Genomic DNA, 16,005 nt, shown 5'->3' with positions numbered 1-16,005 from the left:
GCGGGACCCCGTCTTGTCGGGTCTCCCCTCCGGGTCCCGACTCCTCGCCGCCCTCCCCCCATCCTTCGCTCCAGGCACCGGCGGTCTGCCGGGACACTAGCACATCCGTTTGTCCCAGAGCTGGAGCCGCGACGCGGGGAAGCGCGCGACAAGGCGTGGCGTATGTAGATGAATAAGCGCGCAGAGGCTGCCGGTCCCGGACAGCCTGGGCGCGCACGTCCCGCGTGGGGGCTAGGCAAAGGCGCCCGAGGTTGTTGTGCGGACGGGAGAGGTTGGAGCTGAGGGGGGGCTGCGGGCATCCGGGGCGCGGAGGCCGCGTGGGGCAAGTGACCGTGTGTAAGAAGCGTGGCGAGCGCGAGGGTGCGGGTCGAGGCGGGGCGAGCAACTCATACTTACCTGGCAGGGGAGATACCATGATCACGAAGGTGGTTTTCCCAGGGCGAGGCTTATCCATTGCACTCCGGATGTGCTGACCCCTGCGATTTCCCCAAATGTGGGAAACTCGACTGCATAATTTGTGGTAGTGGGGGACTGCGTTCGCGCTTTCCCCTGGCTTCTTGTAGTCTGAATGGAAGAGCTTGGACTTAGCTACGCTGTGAGGTGGTACGTTTCTGCTTCGCCCCCGCGGTACGGTCACGGTGCTGCTGTTGCCATTGCGTTGTAGTTCTCGTACTAGCGCGTCCCGCAGAAAAGTAGAAGCGCGCTTCTCGGTTTTTGCTTGGTTTTGTTTTGTTTTTCTTTACCTCGTTTTTCGCCAACCATAGCCCGCCTACTGCGGCAGCACGGAGAAGATCTTTCCGGTCGCCTGAGAACGTGGTGATAGGCGAGCACGTGAGAGTTTGCGGGGGCCAGGAGACGGCGCAGAAGTACATCTTCGCTTCGTGGTCGTTTTCTTTTCTTTGTAAGTCCTGCGACACCTCGTTTCCCCCCCCCCCCCCCAGCAGTGTCTCCTTGAAATCCACCACCCTGCTCTGTTAACTTGTGCGTAGTGCCTCACTTCAAAAAGGTTTGTTTGAGCTCAACTTCTGTAGCAGTTCACCACGGAATCTGTGTTGTAGGCGCTTTCCCAAACTAGGGGCAGAGGAGAAACTCGCCCAGTCTTTAAGCCTCACGGGCCTTAGCGGCCCGGGGACCCCCACTTTCTTTTGGAATTTCCTTTCTTTACCATCCTCCACCTTCACTGCCACCAACCCCGCCACCTTCATTCCTCCTGGGTCGTTCATTCCTACTGCTCGCGTCACTCTCTTCCTCTCAGAGCGTGCAGTAAAGACACTCTGTGGGAGAAACCCTGTACTACTACCCAGTCTAGGGCTTTGTCTCTGTTACTGGGCGTCTTCCTCTTTCTCCTTTGTGTCCCCCAGGCACAAGATGGTCCCTAAATGTTTCGTAAGTGCCACACCACGAGAGAGTATTGGAACCAGTTTTTGGTTTGGTTTTGTTTTACGGGGAACCAGCAGCTGAGCTGTGGAATACTTCCATTGTTCTGGAGGTACAAAGTAGCATCTTTCCTAAAGTATGCCCTTGAGGGAGTAACCTACATTCTTCACCTTCTTTGTGTGTTTTGTGACAAGGTCCTTCCTTGGATAGTGCGGTCAACTCATTTATGTGTGTTTTTGTTAAGCACCCTGCCCCACACTAATATGTAACTTGCTGCTTCCACTCTACCCCCACCCCAACAGACACCGTAACCATGTAAACCAGGGACCAAGGGATGTACCTACCACTCCTTACCCTTGCCCGGAATAAGGCCCCCTTGGTACAAACAAGCAGATTAGCGGATGGATAGGTGCGACACTGTATTACTGCCTTTTGCCCCGTACTTGCTGTTTCTTAGCATTTACACAGCACCTTCACGTTTTCAAAGCACTGTACCAATGTTTATTAATCCTCACAACACCCCTGTGAGGTAGGTAGGTCAGTATGTCCTTTGTAGTAGAGAAACTGAGGCAGACAGAGGTCAAGCGAACCAAACCTGCCTAGTCCACAAGGGCAGCCGGCGAAGGGACTGCACCGGAGTCCCGAAGCCAGGGCTCTCTGTCCCGTTCATCCACTGGTGAGCATCGCGTGGGCGTCTTCTCACCAGTGAAAGGTGGACAGACAGGAGGACCAAACACACAGATTTCTCAGGCAAACGGGGGGGGGGGGGGGGGGGGGGGGTAGTACAAACGACATCAGGGAATAACCAGGGAACAACGCCAGTGAAAGAGAGAAACGTGAACCAGCACACCAGTAAGGCAAGAGAACATGCTGGAGAGCAAGGCTGGGATCGTGGTGACTACTCAGAAGACCTAGACCGGGGGGGGGGGGGGGGGGGGAATGTAAACGAGGAACCCACCTACAAGGTGACCAACCCAAATACCTGTGGTTTCCAACTGGAAGAAAAGTTAGTGAAAAAAACCAAACCACACAATCGAATTTTAAATTAGAAATGACGTGGCGATAATTCACATTAAAAAGGCCAATCATATTTGTATTGTAACTAGTATCCTTTTTGGAGCCTTCCATTCCAAATATTCCAATTCCCCCCCCCCCCCACGCCCCCCCCCTCCCCCCACGAGGGCTGTTCCTTACAGCACTCTTTCTCTCTCCATACCAATCCGTACACTAGTAGAACTATCAAGTGGCTCGATGGCGTGTCGCAGGGTTAACTGGCCCGGCTAGGGATGGAATTCAGGAAACCATCACAGACGGACCATTCTGTCTGCCTCCTGTATTTTAGAAACAGCTGTTTCGAACCTGCCTCTGCCCAATTCCATCTTCTAGGAAAGGCTGAGAGCACACACAGAAGCAGTTCATTCTTTCGTAAGGGGATTGGTGAACCTGGTTCAACATGCCATTTTCAGAGAAAAAAGACAGAAGGCCTGCACTGTAAAGCATAACGAAGGAGTAGATTGATTATAGCTACTCCAAATTTTAGAGTGATACAATGACCACAGAGTTAAAAACTATCACTGTTACCACGGTTTATTTGACAATAGTCGGTTTAGTCTACAAGTTTAAGGCAAACATACTAATGCAGTCGCTTTTCATCAGAAATCATACTTATAAAGATTACATAAAGTCTGTCCCAAAACTTCTAAGAAATGTTCATTAATTAAAAATAAGTCTGATTAAGATGCTTTTACCAGGATACATGGATGAACTAAGGTGGCATACAATGTTTTTAAAAAAACAAAACAAAACATAACAAAAACACCAAAAGAAAACAAAAGGTAATGGCAACCTTTATCTTGTCTGAACAATGCATCTTTGAAAGGGTTAAACATCAGAAATTACTTAAAGGGAAATAAGATTGGCAGCCATAAGGAACGCTATTCAGAAAATAAAGACAGTTACAGAGGCTACTTAAAAAAGGACTGAACGCTGGGCTTCGGAAGAGGAGGAGCGCACGGTGATGGACAACCGTCCCAGGGAGCACACGGGGAGCTGCAGGAGGGCAGCGTTCCACCACACGGACGGACGGACCCGCAAAACCCGTGGACGGCACCGCTCCATCGCTTCTCAGAAAAAAAGGAGAGTAGATGCACTTGGTCAGCTGTTTCTTTTGTTTCCAGTGAGCAGTAAATGCCTAATCTCATTAAGAAAACAAAAATAAAATCTGAAGGAAGGCAGCCCTTTTTAACCAAAGGCGGAGTGTGGCTTATGTGTCTCCATTTAACACTGCCAAGCAGTTCTGCAGCAACTGTAGGTTACCCTAAAAAGGAAGGGAAAATAAATCATGAAGTGCAGACAGCCTGGAAGAGTTGCAGTGAAAATATAACAGCGCTGGGAATCCCGGAACTAACGCCACCTTTATTAAGACAACAGAACTCCGGAAACAGCTACTCACTATCCACACACGTACGGGTTTAAAGACATAAAACCGTATCCTTTGTTTCACGTACAAGGTTTTCCACACACCAGATTTCTTCAGGGCATTTCCGTCTAGATCAGTATTATGGTGTTGAATCACTCGGCATGATTCTAATGAGGGATGAAACATGCCCTGTGTGTCCAAGTCAAACTACCGGACGTTTTGCAAGGCCGGTTCTTATCCCTTTCCTCCTCTAGCCGTTAAAATCTGTGTATTAGGGTAGAGGCATATTAAATTATAACGTACGCTTTCAGGACTAAAGTAGTGAGTGATACCAGTTTTTACACACATAGCCGTAAGTTCCCGTACAACGGCATTCTGTAACATTCAGACAGGCCTACGTACCCATTTGTAAAACATGGGCGCTGGCATCCAAATTTAGACACGTGTCCGGACAAATGTAAGCATATATGGATTACACCGATAAATACATGGGGTAAAGGAAAACCTCTTCCTTCCAGTAAGTAGAAAGCCAACTAAAACGATGGGATTAGAAAAGTGACCGTCTGGCAGCCACCGCAATAATCGACGGAGGCAAAAGTCATGAACGGTGGCTTTGAGCATAAGGCTGAAATGCCAATACCGTAGCCATTAGGTACGTGCGGCGATGGAAAATTTAAATTTCTGTTAACAGTAGTTAAATAAAAACTCAGTTTCTCAGTTGCACCACCCACATTTCAAGTGTAGGCGTTTGACGGCCACGTGTGGCTACTTAGTGGCTACCGTACCAGACAGTGCTGATGACAGGACACTTCCATCACCACACAAAATTCTGTGGGACAGTGCTGGGTAAGCGATGGGGTATTTACACAGTCCCAAGTATCTCCCCGCAGAATACTTCTTCATTTCAAAGTGTAAAATAGTAACTTGGCCACTGAGAAACCTGCAGACATCATCACTTGAACCAAATGATCAAAGTCAGACATTGCCAGCGAGGCAACCCATCAACAGCACGTACCTCCTGAAAGGATGCAACAACGAGAAGGTCCGAGCACCACTTCTGGGCGATTCCCGCCACAGGTGGGGAATCTAAACTCAATAACTAGACGAACCCAAAGCGAGGGACATTTTATAGACCTGTGCTTTTCAGTGTCCAATGTTATGAAATACAAAGACTCAGGAACTTTCCGGGTTCAGGAAGTCTAAAACGACACGTGCAGGGGGGTGCGGGGCGGGGAGGGCACCTGGCTGGCCCAGTTGGTAGAGCGCGCGACTCTCGACTCTCTCGATCCTGGGGGTCGTGAATTCAAGCCCTACAGCGGGTGTAGAGCTCATCCCAAGAAAAACGAAAAGTCACGCCTGGGTGGCTCTGTCGGTTAAGTGTCCGACTCTCGGTTTCTGCTCAGGTCACAATCTCACCGTCTCGGTTTCGTGAGTTGGAGCCCTCCCCCACCCCACCCTGCGCCCCGGGCTCTGCGCTGACAGCGCCGGAGCCTGCCTTGGGATTCTCCCCCTTTCTCTCCCTTTCTCTCTCTCTCTCTCTCTCTCTCTCGCTCTCTCGCTCTCTCGCTCTGCCTCTCCCCTCCTCCCACGTGCGCTCGCGCTCTCTCTCGCTCGCTCTCTCAAAATAAATACATACACTTAAAAAATAAATAAAAAGACCTGTGCGCCAAATGTCATGTATTATCTTGAGTATCCTTTTGCCACTAAAGACATTATTCATTGTTAGACAACTGGTGGCATAAAAGTCTGTGGATTAGATAATAGCACTGTATCCATAGTAATTTCCTGATCTTTGTAATTGCTCCAAGTACTCAAGAGAATTATTTGGTGTTAGGAAATCGACACTGAAGTGTTTAAGAGCCAAGAGGCTTCCTAGCTGCAACCTAAATGGTTTAAGACAAAAGCAGGTGTGTATAAGGGTAGGGGTGTGGGGTGTGTGTGTACTGTGTAAAGAGGAAAAGTAAAGAGGGAGGGAGGAAGAGGGGGAGGGGAGGACAGAGCGAACATGACAATATGCACATTTGAGGACTCTAGTGACAACTATCCAGGGATTCTTTGTACTTTTCTTGCAACTTTACTGAGCGCCTGAAATTGGGGGAACATAAACATTTAAGAATTTCAAGTGCCCCAGTAACTGTCCATGTTGTGCCAGTAGAACGATGGATTCTGAGCCTGTCTGTATTTCTGACATGATCTTCTTAAAGGTATATCCCTCCAGTGGGACGAAGTCCAAGGATACACATCCTGCACTTGACACACTGCCAACGCCCTCCAGAAGGGTGTGCCCTGGTCCACACTTACCCACCAGGCACGAGGACTCCTCGCCCTCATAGGCAGCAGTAGCATCACCTTTTTTTTTTTTTCCACTGCCTTTATCATACATTCTATGCTTCATTAATAACGTATCTGAGACTATCTTCAAGGACACAAAAGTGACCAAATGACCTAATTTTCTGTTATAACCAGGTTCCATTACATGGCAAGACATATCCCGGTTATAATGAGTGAAATCCAAAGTAGTTTTAAACCATCTGGATGCAAATTTAACCAATGTCTAATCTCTTTGGAATAACTTATATGGATTCTGGGACCAAAATGGGACTTTGTTCAGATTTGCAAAATCATCAAGAAACCTCAGACGAGAGGGCAGGGTTTCTCAACCTCGGCGGTTTTTTTTTTTTTTTTTAAGCTTTATTTATTATTTTTTTAAATGTTTATTTTATTTTATTTTTGAGAGAGAGAGAGAGAGAGAGAGAGAGAGAGAGAGAGAGAGAGAGAAGAGAATCCCAAGTACGCTCCACGGTTATCAGTGCAGAGCTGGACACGGGGCTCGAACTCACAAACCCGTGAGATCATGACATGAACGGAAACCAAGAGTCAGACGCTTCACTGACTGAGCCACCCAGGCGCCCCAAGTTTTGTTTGTTAAAGTAATCTCTCTACACCCAACGTGGGGCTTGAACTGGCGACTCCGAGATCAGATCGAGAGTCACACGCTCTTCCGACCGAGCCAGCCAGGCACCACCCACCCTACCCCCCATTTAAAAGAAGATTTTATTTTATCACGGGGCGCCTGGGTGGCGCAGTCGGTTAAGCGTCCGACTTCAGCCAGGTCACGATCTCGCGGTCCGTGAGTTCGAGCCCCGCGTCGGGCTCTGGGCTGATGGCTCAGAGCCTGGAGCCTGTTTCCGATTCTGTGTCTCCCTCTCTCTCTGCCCCTCCCCCGGTTCATGCTCTGTCTCTCTCTGTCCCAAAAATAAATAAACGTTGGAAAAAAAAATTATAAAAAAAAAAGAAGATTTTATTTTATCATTATTTTTAAAATTTATTATCATTTTCTTAGGTAGGTCAAGAGGCGGATGCTTGACTGACTGAGCCACCTAGGCGCCCCTGAACGATTTTATTTTTAAAGTCATCTCTACACCCGACGTGGGGCTCGGACCTACAACCCTGAGAACACGAGTTGCACGCTCCACCGACTGAGCCATCCAGTCTCAGTGTCCCTCAGTCTCGGCACACTTGACGTATTTGGGGCTGTCGAATCCTTTCTAATGGGGGCTCTCCTGTGCCCTGTCAAAAGTTTAGCAGCATTCCTGCCCTCTGCGCCCTACATACCGGTCGTAAACCCACCCATCCTCCGATGTGACTACCAGACATGTCTCCAGAAATTGCTAAATGTCTCCCGGGAGGCAAAACTGCCTCTAGTTGAGAGAGCCACTGGAGCAGAAGACCCATCAGAGAACACATTTCACAAAGGACCTGAAAAGCACAGAAATCTGGAAACCAGAGGCTGACAATCATCTACATAGTAAGGGTCAGCACACTTTCTGTAAAGGGCTTAAACACGTAGTAAACGTTTTAGACTTTGAGAGACATGTGGTCTCTGTTTTGCTGTAGTAGTATGAAAGCAACCACAGACAGGGCCCAAAAGAAAGAGCTTGGCTGTATTCCAGTAAAACTTCACTTACAGATGAAATCTAAATTTCACGTAATTATCACGTGTCACGAAATACTATTCTTTGGCCTTTTTTCAAAGAACCACTGAGGGGCACCTGGGTGGCTCAGTCGGTCAAGCGTCGTCCGACTCTCGATTTCGGCTCAGGTCATGATCTCACGGTTGGTCGTGAGATCAGCCCCGCCTGGGATTCTGCACCGGGCGTGGAGCCTGCTTAACATACTCTCTCTCCGGGACACCTGGGTGGCTCTTTCGGGTAGGTGTCTGACTCTTGGGTTTCGGCTCAGGTCATGGTCTGGCGGTTAGGGAGTTCAAGCCCTGCATCCGGCTTCACGCTGACAGTGAGGAGCCTGCTTGGTGTTTCTCTCTCTCTCTCTCTCTCTCTCTCTCTCTCTCTCTCTCTCTCTCCCCCCCCCCCCCCCTTCCCTGCTCGTGCTCTATCTCTCTCTCCCTCTCAAAAAACTAACGCCATTCTTGGCTCACAGGCTACACAAAAACAGACAGGCTGTAATCTGCTAATGCTTCCTTAAACCTATTAACAAAATCCTGAAGAGATTTTGTAACCTCCTTACAAAGAACAAACATAGTGAACATTAGAAACCAACACGGGTGCAGTAACAATAAATCGTGCCAACCTTATCGAAATATTTTCTTTTGAGAGGGTGATTAGACCAGGAAATCCTCAACATATAGCTTCATTGTAATGAGGAATTGGATACATCTTGTATCCATCACAGATAAAATGGAAACGGTTGATGATAGTACAAATAGGTGAATTCCTAGCTACCCAAATAGCCATCACCAAAGAATACTCATTGATAACTTAATATCAATCAGTATAGAAAGAAAGGAAGGGAACTAAAAATTCAGCCTTTTTGGGTACCGTGCACCTATCCGGTTAGATGAACCAATGTTGACTCCTTTGGTCCCGATCAATCTTTTAAAGTAAAACTTAGATGACGACATAAAAGGGAAGTTCATACAAACTACAAATGTCCATCACTTGGGAGTAATCACCACTCTCCTAGTCAACTACTATATGATCAAATCGAAGTTTCCAAAAGATCTCACGCTGGGCTAAAACTAGCAAGCTACAATTTGACAGACATAACTGTGGCCTGCAACTTCATTTTAAAAATTAAATGCTCAGTACATGAAAAAGTTCTAGAGACCTGTTGCACGACAATGTGAATATACTTAACAAGGCTGAACCGTACACTTTAAAAGTGGGTAAGATGGTACATTTATGTGTTTTTTACCACAAAAATGAAAACTATTCCTACAAAGAATTAAACACACAACTGTAGGTTGGAGGCTCGAAAACAGACCAAGAAGGAGGAGGAGAATGAGGAGAAGATGTGTGATTATAAGCCAAATCAAGCTGGTGTAAGATGGCGCTAACAAAACAAAACAAAACACAAAAGAACCAAAAAACAAACAAACAAAAAAAACAAACCCTTATACGAAAAGCAAAAAGAAAAAGAAAAAAAAGAAAAAAACACAAAAAACCCTTATGCCTCTAAAACTGCCGTGAAGGGGCGCCTGGGTGGCTCAGTCGGTTAGGCGTCCGACTTCGGCTCAGGTCATGATCTTGCAGTCCGTGAGTTCGAGCCCCGCATCAGGCTCCGTGCTGACAGCTCAGAGCCTGGAGCCTGTTTCAGATTCTGTGTGTCCCTCTCTCTGACCCTCCCCTGTTCATGCTCTGTCTCTCCCTGTCTCAAAAATAAATAAAACGTTAAAAAAAAAAAAAAAATTTAAAACTGCCGTGAGGAGAAACGTGTACAATAATAAGTCCACGTGTGGAAAGGTGTTTCCATTTCTGGGTGCAATATTGAAAAAAAATTTTAATGTTTATTTACTTATTTATTTTTTTTTGAGAAAGAGAGAGACAGACATAGAGACGGAGAGAGACAGAGCATGAGCAGGGGAGGGGCAGAGAGAGAAAAGAGGGAGACACAGAATCCGAAGCAATTCCAGGCTCTGAGCTGTCAGCACAGAGCCCGACGTCGGGGTCGAACTCACCAACTGTGAGATCGTGAGATCGTGAGATCGTGACCTGAGCCAAAGACAGAGGCCTACCCAACTGAGCCACCAAGGGGCCCCTGCATGCAATATTTGAAAACAGCAATGACCTAGTGTAATAATATAAAAAGCTTATCGAAATGTATGGGATAAAATATATTTAGCTCAAAGATGTCTAGCTTGTAGGAGAGAATATATTCAAATAGTTGAGGGTAATATATCCAAATGTTTCTGTGGGAGAAATTAAATTCATTTTTCTTTCTTTTTTTAAAGCCAACCCATTTATTTTGAGAGTTTGAGAGAGAGAGAGAGAGAGAGATAGAGAGAGCGCGCGAGTGAGCGAGCGCACGAGCGGGGAGGGGCAGGGAGAGAGAGAACCCCAAGCAGACTCCACGAAGAGTTGGACGCAGGGCTCCTCCAGCTGACAAACTGTGAGACCATGACCTGACCGAAACCAAGAGTCGGACCCTCAAACGACAGAGCCACCCAGGCATCCGTCAAATTTATCTTTCTTATTTCACGTGACAAAACTCTGACCAATTTGTCAAAGTGACACAGAAGCAGATTTCTGTGCGTTATGGAGTGTCCCGAACGTCTTAGTAGAGTTTCAAGCTTTTTAATGACTTTCAAAGCGTAAATACTAGAAATATATTAAAAAAAAAAACAAAAAACCAAACACTAACAAGTTTATTTAAATTTCTTTAATACTTCTAATTTGGGGAATTTTGAATATATTTTTACTTTCAGTCCTTCTGATTGAAGCCAGCAAATATTAAATTTTTAAAGAAGTTTTTATCAAAGATAGATTTATCTTTTTTAAGCAGTCACAAATGATACTGGTTTCCATATTAGGTACTAGGGTCTTGCAGAGCTGACCGCTTAGAGAAATTGTACGTGTTATTCTTGCTTGAATTAGATGATCTTCAAGTTCGCTCGCAATTCTAAGATTCTCTAGTTCTAACCTTATTAGAAGGCTTGGGCCAAGCTTTATCTTAACTACAAGAAAGGGCTGAATCTGGAGGAAACAAACACTATGAAAAACGCTGGGCGAAGGATATTTATTCACTAACATTAAATTATTTTGAAGTACTAAAATGATCTTCAAAAATTAGCATTCCAATTATAATTCATTCTAATCCAGGAATGGCTCTTCCAATATCCCTCCAGAAAGAAACTGTCATTAAAGGATTATTATCAATTCCATAACTGACTCCTTCCTTCCTCCCTGCCTTCCTCTCTTTCTTTTTTTTTTTAAGTAATCTCTACACCCAACACCCAACGTGGGGCTCAAACTCACATCCAGGAGATCAAGGGTCACATGCTCCACCGAATGAGCTGGCCAGGCACCCCATCATTCATTCATTCATTCATTCATTTCTTTCTTTCTCTTTCTTTCTTTCTTTCTTTCTCTCTCTCTCTCTCTCTCTCTCTCTCTCTCTCTCCCTCCCTCCCTCCCTCCCTCCCTCCCTCCCTCCCTTTTCTTTTTAATGTTTATTTTTTACTTTTGGGGGGGGAAGGGCACAGAGCGGGGACAGAGGATCTGAAGGGGGGCCGCACAGCCTAACGTGGGACTTGAAACTCACCAATCGTGAGGACCCAGGTGTCCCAAGACTGACTCATTTCTAAATTGTAAGTCACGTAAACTATTAAACCTTGACTATGACACTAACCTTTGCATGCTTCAGTTCTAACTCTGCCAGTTCCACTAAATTTTTTCTGAATGCGGCAACTCTTCTCGTCTTAAAATCTATAAGTTCTGTGAACAAAAGAAATTAGGATTAACTATTTACTTCACATAATAGTTGAAGGTATACCGTATAATTAAAGGTTAATATAACAGTACCTTGTTTTGCAGATTCAGATATTTTTTCAAATTTCTGACAACATAATTGTTGGGATGTCTCAGCCTGAAGAACATCTTTATTTTTCGCTCTTGCTTTATCCAGTGCTTTGTTAGCATTTTCATAATCCACTAGTGACCTAGATCTTCGATAGAGGAGATCCTATACAACAGAATGCTTCACAGTAAGGCACGCTGCGTGTTTCGAACAGTTACGGGCAACCACCACCACCCCACTGCCCCCGTCATCATCAGAGCTAACGCTTACGCCATGAAGATCACATGCCAGTCACCCTCCAAGTGGTCTTTATAACAGCTTTATGGAGATGTAATTCACACACAGACACCTCGTTCCAAGTGCACAATTCACGGGTTTTTAGTGTGCTGGCAGAGTTGTATAACCATCGCCACCATCAATTTTGGAGCATTTTTGTCGATCAAAAATCCATCAGCAGTCATTCTTCATTTCCTCCTTGCCACCCCCCAACCCTAGACAACCGCTGATCTGCTTTCTGTCTCTATAGATTTGCCTATTCTGGCCGTGCCATGAAAAAAAAAATGGAATCACGGAATATGTGGCCTTTTCTGTCTGGCTTTCTTCACACAGCATAAAGTTTCGAGTTCATTCATGTTATAACTGAATCAGTACTTCATTCCTCTTGACTGCTAAATAATGTTTCGCCGTAAGGACAGACACACCACATGCATGTGTCCGTTCACCAGTGGAGAGACATTTGTTTGTTTCCACACTCTGCCTATTATGAATGATGCTGTTATGAACATTTGTGTATAAGTCTGTGTGTGAACATGTCTTCCTTTCTCTTTCTATCTCATTACTTAGGGGTGGAATTGCTGGGTCACTCGGTAATTCTGTGTTCAACCTTTTGAGAAACTGCCAGACCGTTTTCCAAAGTGGCTGCGCCATTTTACATTTCTGCAGATGCTGTATGAGTGTCCCAGTTTCTCCACATCCTTGGCAACGCTTATCTTTTTGATTAAAGCCACCTGGTGGTGTGAAGTGGTATCACGCTGTGGTTTTACTCTGTTTTGTAAAGATTTTATGTATATTTAAAAATATATTTTTAGGGGTCCTGGGTGGGTCAGTTGGTTAAGCTTCCGACTTGGGCTCAGGGCATGATTTCACGGTTCCTGAGTTCGAGTCCTGCGTCGGCTCTGTGCTGACAGCTCAGAGCCTGGAGCCTGCTTCAGATTCTGTGTCTCGCTCTCTCTGCTCCTCCCCCACTCGTGCTCTGTCTGTCTCTCGCTCTCAAAGATAAATAAAAATTTCAAAAAAAGGGGAGGGAGCCTGGGTGGCTCAGTTGGTTTAGTGGCCGAATTTGGCTCAGGTCATGATCTCGCGGTCTGTGAGTTTGAGCCCCGCGTCAGGGTCTATGCTGGCAGCTCAGAGCCTGGAGCCTGCTTTGGATTCTGTGTCTCTCTCTCTCTCTCTGCTCCTCCCCTACTTGTGCTCTATCTCTCTCTGTCTCTCAAAAATAAATAAATGTTTAAAAATTAAAAAAAAAGGGGCGCCTGGGTGGCTCAGTCGGTTAAGCGGCCGGCTTCTCCTCAGGTCATGATCTTGTGGTCCGTGAGTTCGAGCCCCGCGTCGGACTCTGTGCTGACAGCTCAGAGCCTGGAGCCTGTTTCAGATTCTGTGTCTCCCTCTTTCTGACCCTCCCCCGTTCATGCTCTGTCTCTCTCTGTCTCAAAAATAAATAAACGTTAAAAAAAATTAAAAAAAATTTAACCTTATTTATTTTTAGAGAGACAGAGAGTGAGAGGGGGTGGGGCAGAGAGAGAGGGGGAAGAGAGAATCCCAAGGAGGCTCCGCAGGATCATGTGGGGCTTGAACTCATGAATGGTGAGATCATGACTTGAGCTAAAGCCAAGAGTGGACTTTTACCCAAATGAGCCACCCAGATACCTCTAAAGATTGTATTTTATTTTATTGAAAAATTTAAAAAAATCTTAATCTTTATTTGTGAGTGAGAGAGAGAGAGTGAGTTTTGTGGGGGAGGAAAAGAAAGTGGGAGACATAGAATCTGAAACAGGCTCTGAGCTATGAGCTTAGAGCTGCACTTGGGGCTTGAACTCACAAACCTTGAGTTCCTGACCTGAGCTGAAGTCAGACGCTTAACCGACTGAGCCACCCAGGCACCCCATAAAGACTTTATTTTTTAAGTAATCTCTACACCCAATGTGGGGCTTGAACTCATGACCCTGAAATCAAGAGTTGCATGTTCTATAGACAAAGTCAGCCAGGTGCCCCAAGGCCTATTTATAATTTGATAAGGAATGAAAAGCTGGTGTTCAAATCACCACTGATCATATGGGAATTTTCTGTATAATATATACTGATGCACAAATCAACACTAAATTTGGAATATGAGCCACTAAGTTTTCAGTGTTTTTTCAGATGTTTCTGTTAAACATGTTTTGGATAGTAAGAGTTTTAGTCTTGCACATACATAGACTTCCAAAAGGAAATTTGGGTTCCCTGGGTGGCTCAGTTGGTTGAGTGACTGATTCTTGATTTCAGGTGAGGTCATGATCTTGTGGTTGGTGGGTTCGAGTCCAGTGTGTGTCTCTGTGCCGACAGTGTGGGGCCTGCTGGGATTCTCTGTCACCCTCTCTCTCTGCCGCTATCCCCGACTCTCAAAAATAAATAAATAAACATTAAAAAGAAAACAAAAGGAAATTTGAGTTGCCTTAATATAAAGCATATCCTGGTTTATATCTCGCTCACCCTTAAGAGACTTATATAGACCAAATTAGGCATCCTTTAGCTACATAAACTGTTATTTGGGGGTTTTACTTTATGTTTTGTAGGCATTTTACCGGAATGAATATACCAAAATCATAAAAAAAAAAAAAAGTTCTAGAGTCTACTGTATCAGAAGTTTATATATAGAGTTTTTATTTATTAAACACTTTTAAATTTTATTTTTGAGAGGAGACAGAGAGAGTGGAGGAGGGGCAGAGAGAGACACACACACACACAGAATCTGAGGCAGCCTCCAAGCTGTCTGCACAGAGGCCAACGTGGGACTTGAACTCACAAACCTTGAGATCATGACCTGAGCCAAAGTCGGATGCTTAACCACCTGAGCCACCCAGGTGCCCCAATTTTTATTTTTTTAAGTAAGCACTAGGCCCTGTTGCATCCACACGACTCCTGAAACAGAATGCTATGGGCACCAGTGACAGTCACAACAAAGTTTATTGCAATGAGAGGCAAGGTCGACCGATCGGGACCAACACTTTTGATCAGAGTGCGGCCTCGAGCAGCCGGGGTACAGAGTTTTTATAGCCGATCACATCGTTTTATCATCACCTGGGAACAGAACAAAGAAATAGTTCCCAGATGAGTTCGAAACAGTTCCCGGATGGGGTGACTATTTTAGACTTTCTGCCATTAAGTTGCAACCAGTGGATCTCCTTGACCCTGCCTCTGATGCTCTTTTCTTTGAATTTTTGTTTCCTTAATTGTTGAAGCCTAATTTACAAGAGTATGAAGCGTAATTTACAAGAGTAAAGCAAGGCTGTTATCTCTTAACCTTCAGTGTTAACACAAAGCTGTTATCTCTCAAGCTACAGGTTAGCCCTACACTACAATTTAACCCTCACAGGCCCAACAGGGGGCTTGAAATCGTGACCCCGAGATTAAGAGTCACATGCTCCAAAGACTGAGCCAGCCGGCGCCCCTAATAGGATTCCATTTTAAATAGTCGAATCTAAACTTAAGGGTATTCCTTATAACTAACACTAGTACAAACCATTTCATATTTACAAAGTTTTTCTTCCTAGAAGGGGCCCAGCCCAGCTGGTGGAGTATGGGGTTCCCATAGGAAGGCAGACAGCATAATGGTGGAGCCCCACAGGGTGTGCTATGTGACTTTGGGTGTGTAGAGGGAGTTAAGTGCAACTCCTGATGGAGGGACAGGGAGAGGACAGACTGAGACAAAGTTTCTGTTAACATAGGAGTAAAAGTAGGAGTTATTTTATCCTTAATGTCATTTTATAAACAAGGGAACCAGCATAAGACCCATTAATTATGTGACTTTTCCAAGGTTCTAAAGCAAATCAGTAAGACTCTAGGAAAGAATTCAAGCTTCCCACACTTAAGCTTTATAGTTCTTAATTACTGAGCAGGCAACTATAAATAACTGCTTCATTGGAAGAAATCTGCAAGTACCAAAGATATAATAAAATGAAATATAAAAATAACTCTTAATCCTCCCAAAAGAATGACACAAAATAGAAGTTACCAAGCCAGAGACTTTTATTTCCTCCCCTCTGTTACAGCCTGTAACAGTCCTCCAAAACGGAGGTTCTTTTTTCCAAGTATCAACTGAATTGTCTTTTTTTTTTTTTTAACGTTTATTTATTTTT

The 16,005-nt window shown here is 45.1% G+C and overlaps 2 long non-coding RNA genes and 1 other non-coding gene across 3 annotated transcripts in view; 1 reads left to right on the top strand and 2 right to left on the bottom strand.

Annotated features, from left to right (window-relative positions):
* The window catches only part of LOC111560870, a 48,101-nt gene extending 33,709 nt beyond the window's left edge, over positions 1-14,392 (bottom strand). The window contains exons 1-3 of the long non-coding RNA XR_002743050.2: positions 14,381-14,392; positions 1,718-1,723; positions 1,134-1,138 (exon numbers count right to left, since the gene is read on the bottom strand). This is a non-coding gene — a long non-coding RNA (uncharacterized LOC111560870). The remainder of the gene's footprint in view (positions 1-1,133; positions 1,139-1,717; positions 1,724-14,380) is intronic.
* LOC111559017 lies at positions 389-552 on the top strand. Its single transcript, XR_002740060.1, has one exon. It is a non-coding gene; the product is annotated as a U1 spliceosomal RNA (small nuclear RNA).
* LOC109501180 lies at positions 2,949-12,470 on the bottom strand. Its single transcript, XR_002743047.2, has 3 exons — positions 11,617-12,470; positions 11,444-11,529; positions 2,949-3,694 (listed from the first exon to the last, which is right to left on the bottom strand). It is a non-coding gene; the product is annotated as an uncharacterized LOC109501180 (long non-coding RNA).
* Positions 14,393-16,005: the final 1,613 nt, after the last annotated feature.

This window comes from Felis catus, chromosome B3 (genome assembly GCF_018350175.1).
Source record: "Felis catus isolate Fca126 chromosome B3, F.catus_Fca126_mat1.0, whole genome shotgun sequence".
NCBI lineage: Eukaryota > Metazoa > Chordata > Mammalia > Carnivora > Felidae > Felis > Felis catus.
Note: the sequence above shows the minus strand (reverse complement) of the source record. Positions and strands in the feature narration are given on the sequence as shown.